Source organism: Lygodium microphyllum, chromosome 20, assembly GCF_053477565.2.
Source record: "Lygodium microphyllum isolate KBCC chromosome 20, Lygodium_microphyllum_v1.1.10, whole genome shotgun sequence".
Classification (NCBI taxonomy): Eukaryota; Viridiplantae; Streptophyta; class Polypodiopsida; order Schizaeales; family Lygodiaceae; genus Lygodium; species Lygodium microphyllum.
Window position 1 is genome coordinate 73,153,572 of NC_141154.1, and position 5,904 is coordinate 73,159,475.

A 5,904-nucleotide genomic window follows, 5' to 3' on the forward strand; every position below is an offset into this window, starting at 1 on the left:
AACAGGTACAGTTTAACTCTCTCTCAAAATAAAAATAATGAAAGTACTAATGGATCATCTACAAACATGATTGAATCATATCGTGCTACTAAAAGAGTTGTGTTATGATGTCTCAGGTGCTAGAAAACCATGCTAAGTGGCTAGAAACAGGGCTTCGAGAAGGCAAAAAATTAGTGCGAAAATAGTAAAGATAGTAAGATGAAGAATGCATTCAATGTGAATGCATTTCATTATTTAAGAGAAAAAGAGAGTGTGTATTTTAATAAATGAGTATTAAAGTTTAAGCATTATATATTAGGGTTTCACTCTATCTTATTGTCAAGGAGAGGACTGGGGAGAGAGAAAGAGGAGAGAGAAGACTACAGAAGAGAGAGAAGAAGAAAAGAAAAAGAGAGTGATGAGGAGAGAGAAGGACACGAAAGAAGAAGAGGGATGGTTGGAAGCCATGAAAGGATAGGAGAAGCTAGAGAGAGATGAAGGACAAATATGTATTATTGTGTCAAAAATTTATTGCCAATATAAGTGGCATTTGCCCTTTTACATGCCCCCAATTCAGTTCTTTACATTCCATCCCCACTCGGATGTTTTTGTCTTCAAAAACAAAAATAGAACTTATTACAACTTGCCAAGTGGTGGAAAGGGACAAAGTACTCTGATGGACTAAAATAAATTGGCCTAATCCTCAAGGATTCATGAAACAAGTACAACTAGAGGGTTGAGAATCAAGGATAAAGCATTGACAACCATTGGGAAATATGAAAATGAAATCTTGGACCAAAAGGTTGCCATTAAGAGCTCCTCCCAGATGGATACTTTGTGTTGTCCATTGCAAACCTTGTTGTACTAGATCTGTAATAGCTTTGGATTGTTTGATCCAAATCAGACTTGTTATAGCTCCACACAAAGCTCTCTTTAAGTACTTTCAACCCATATGACTCACACATCTCTATCATTAATTTAGCATGTAATTTGGTCCAAAACAAAGATATATTCTGCAGTGAAACAAAGCCCACTAGTTAACATGATAGTTGTCTCAAAATTCTTGAAGGTAAAGACATCATTTCCAAAGTGATGCTAGTCCATGCAGAGAGTTAAGTTTGGCCCTTAACCTCTCGGGTCAAAAGGAAAGGTAATATCCCATCCATGCATCATGACCACCAAATTGGAGATATCATCACTCATGAAATAATATGCATGTACAAATGAATCCACAAAAGCATAAGCAACCGAATCAAATAGAAGCTCGTGGTCATGATCTTTAGCAAAAACTGAATCAAAGAGAAGCCCATGGTCATGGTCTTCAGCAACAACTGAATCTTTATAGGCTGCAACTATAAACCCTTTAAGTTCCTCTGGATCATCATCAAAATTGTATTCAGCATGACTGTCTTTATCCTCTTCGTTTGAATATTCAAGTACCACAAATATCCTTGCATTGGGGTTCAACACATCTATAGCATAACCCTTGAGCATGCAACTCTCTGAATTTGATCTCACTGGTTAATTGTCGAGCTTTATGGGTTGTAGACCCAATGTTACCCGTATCATCACTATATAGATTAGCTATATAATAATCATACTGATGTCCATGGTACTCATGAGAAGCATATGGCTGAGAAGTACAAGAATGTTGTCCATGGTACTCATGAGAAGCATATGGCTCAGAAGTACATGAATGCTGCTCATAGTCATGCTGCTGTTCATATAGGTATTGGTGTCCATGAGAGAGTGATTGGATATACTCATTGCTATACATATTTAACAATCATTGCAATAAGTCTTGCTGAACTATTGCATCAGCCATGGCAATCGATACAACCAACATATATTTTTCATATATATGTGCTAAACCCTCCTGCAAAACAACATTACAATAAAGATTGATGAGAGCTTCCAAGATGCATCGATGTACCAATTGATTCATATGATATGTCATATGTTTGGTAAGTGCTCGTTCTATCCAGACGACATCTATCACTTCGGCTACCATTATGGCTACATTAAAATGCATAAGTGCATATGCCAACACATCAATCATGTCAAGCCTGTGAGCAACTGACTTGTTGAATTCCAATTCTCTTATGATCCTCATAATATTGCTATTGGATGCCACTTTTCTTCTATCATAGTCAATATTTCATTGCTGAAAATCATAATTACAAATGTTGCAATGGCCATCCTTATCTAATGATTGACCCACAGCATCCATCGCCATTGGAGATTGTCTCAATGGTGTATGGCGTTTCAAAGATCCTTGAGAATGTCCATGTGCCTCCGAAGAAGGTGGTTGTGCATGACCCATTTTGGTGGCCTTGTCACTCTCCTTCCAGCCACTTTCCTACATTGCCCTCATTCCCAAAAGCACATTGATACTTTTTGGGTTAGGTTGGGAAGAGTTTGCCATCTTTTGCTGAACATTACCCAGTCTTTGTTGACTCTTAGGCAATGGATTCATATATTGGAAACTATTAGTCATCTGATTCCTCCCACTTAATTCTTCTCTGTAATGATGAGAATTCTGACCAACAAATGGACTTGGATAGATATGCTCTTTGGCAGCCACATCATGGCTAAAACATATTTTTCCTTAAATTTCTAACACAAAAAACTAAAAATTCCCATTTTTTCACTATTTTTCTTTATTTATCTAAATAAAAATTTTGATATTTCTAATTTATGGGTTGGGACTGATCACAGACCAATTACATTCGACCCTTTCTACTCGGCCCTCCGACGGTCCGAATCAGGCATTTTGCCCCTGCAATTCGGACCTGTTGGGCCAAATTTAGATTTTTTCAAATTTTAACATATATACCCTGAAACTGACCGAGAGACCATATAAAGCGGAAACCATATCATAGATTGATCACTGGGCTAAAACTTAGAGCAAGTAGTTCAAAATTTGGCTATAAACGATCCTTCAAATTATGCATGATGTTTACCGTAACGGCCTTGCGGGCCGGGGGGGCTATCCCCCCCGGACCCCCGCAGAGGGGACTCTGCCCCCTCCGCACCTCCCCCGAGTAGGTTGGAGAGAAAACGCGCACCGTGTGATAGGTCCTCCAAAACAGACCCTAGTGTAGTAATGGCTCTACACAAGCATGGGTTCTCACTTGCAAAAGAGCAACCAAAATCCCATACCCGAACAGAGACAAATAGAGACCCTAGAACCTCAATGGGCCCATCTAGCCAATAAGGGCAAAAAGGCCACACTGCAAAAATACATACGTGTTGCATTCAGACTGCATCTAGTCAAAGCGGAAAGCAACAACATCAAGCTACAATAGCGAGAATGACTAGATATGACAATGCACTGCACTGACGATCCAAGACACCAATGGAGAATCCACATCTCGTCGTGCAGTTGGGGACTCAAGGACATTTGTTAGAAGGCTTAAATTTACAAGCCAAGACTCGGAAGATGAAGACATAGTACCACCTGCTTATCTTAGGGTCAAACTCACTGCGAAAAGAGAGTATACTATCGATGCTCTGATTGATGAAGGAGTAGATTTTAATGTCTTGATCTATGAAGCATGGCCCCTACTAGGCCAACCAGAGCTCACACCGATGACTAATGCAACTCTTAGCCCTTACGAGGGACACCCACAAGCACTCATAGGGAAGTGCAAAATCCTTGTGACAATTGAAACTAAAAGCTTGTCTATCCTATTTCATGTTCCCCCAAATAGTGCTAATTGCGAGAAGGGAACCCTCCTTGGAAGACCCTTCAAAAGGGCGACCAAGTGTGAGGCTGACTATGTAGCGTAGAGGATACAGCTGACACTACCGGGTGTGAGGATAGTCACAACCTTTAGCAAGGGTGACCTCATCAAACCTCGATGGAAAGGCAAAGAAGGTGCTGACATAACAGTCAAGCCTACTAATGAGGGCAAGGACTTGTTTGAAGAGTTGATACAAGCATAGGTCGAACAATAAGAACCAGTGAGTGAGGCCATGTCTGAAATAAGAAGGTTAGGAGACAATGCCAAGGACGGGCTTTGGACTTACAAATATCGTAGAAGACCCCAAAAGAAGCCCAAGCCTTATAGACAAAGGCATCAATGGAGGGTCAGCACAACACCGCGATGGATATCCAAAGCATTGCTACGTGCTCAAGGGTATTACGTAGGTAATCGATGGATTTGGGTGCCAAAACCCCCTGCTAAACCTCCTCTATCGATTGAAGGCCAGTTCGTATCAAGAGCAAAGAAGCGTAGGAGGAGATCTAAACGAAAGACCAAGTCTTGAGTCAAAAACATTGGAGTGACCAAGCCCCTCTATGTGGTCGAAGTCAAGAAACCAAACGAGACTAATCGGAGGGCAGATCCTCAGCCTAGCGTGCTTGACAAGTAGATATCAGATATAATCATTGAGGATACACCAAAGCCACTAGTGCCCAAGGAGCCTTTGATTCCCCAAGAGGATAAGGAGCACCAGAGACACAACGCTACTTGTGAGAAGGCTAATTGCTCAACAAGGCAAATGGCACAATCATCGAATAGCCTTGAGCAAATCATTTAGCCAGTGCCAAGTCCACCTAAGAGTCCTAGATCTCCTACACCCTCTTTTTCCAAACAGACACAGGAAGCACAACAGCAGTCATTAAGGGCAGCTGCTCAATCCCAATCTCTATCTCCATCTAAGCTTCCAAATGTCCAAGAGGTGGGGCATGACACAATTTGTAGCTCTCGGCCCAAGGATATGCCTGTGCAACCTAAGGTGACTAGATCAACTCATGCTTGATCTACACAGGTGAATGCTCAAAGGGCAACAAAAGATATGACTACTTTCGATCGCCCTAGAAACTTGACACTGCAATCCACCAAGAGTAGCCATCCCACTGGACTAGCCGCTACTACTTCCAATCAAGGATCACAGCAGCCATAGCCCTTGGCCATGACAATGCCCCTTGCAGAACGTGTCCTTAGCAGTTCACCTAGGGAGGAGGTGCCACAACCAGTGTTCGTGATAACTCCAGCACTTTCAAAGCACCTAAAGCCTAGGCTTGAGGAGAAATCTCTCAAAGATGTGGCCAAGGAGATGGTGCATCTGACCAATCAACCTAGCAAGGCTATCCAACAGGTCGCAGCTACGTCCCATGAGGACACACTAGAGAAGGGGAAAGTTGAGGCCCAACCAAGCATATCAATGGCTGACCTAGTTCAGGGTCCTGAGTCATTAAGTTATGAACCTTCACTGACCAAAAAAAAGAGGAGAAAATAGCGAAAACAACAGTAGCTATAGGTGGTTGTAGACCTCAAGAGCATTGAGAACAAGAGCACTGGAGAGTTGAGAAATAAAGCATCGAATCCATGCACCAATGAACCCATTGATATCTCTCCTAATAGCGGTGAAACCTCAGACACATCCGTGTGCTCTGAAAAATCAAAGCAGCCGTTACCATCAACGATTGCTTGCAACACTCAATCCACTAACAACAGAACTCTCATTGACCAATCAAGATTGGATGCAACGCCATCACAACAGGGTGACAAATTTATACCAGTCACATCTAAGGAGAACCATGATGCAATAACAAAGCCTCAAGAGAAACATGGAAACCCCAAGAGCATGAGCAATCCTAGTGTTGACCAATCTTGCTCATCTAGGCCTAAGCCCCCAGCTATGCTAAAGCCTAGGCAAACTCCTAGAACCTTGCATGAGATAGCAATTGAGCAAGCCCTCGTTGAACATAGAAGTGTTGCAGAATGCTTAACTGAGTTGGATGCTAAGCTCAAGGTGTTTGCATGTGTCTACATCCTTGTGGACATGGCCACATTCCCTAAGGAGCAGCTTGGAGAATACTTGCCATTTTCCCTATCCTGGGAAGAGCAAGAACATCTTAACAAGCACTATGACAGGCTTCTACATGAACGCATGCGACTCATCTCTGATGAGGAA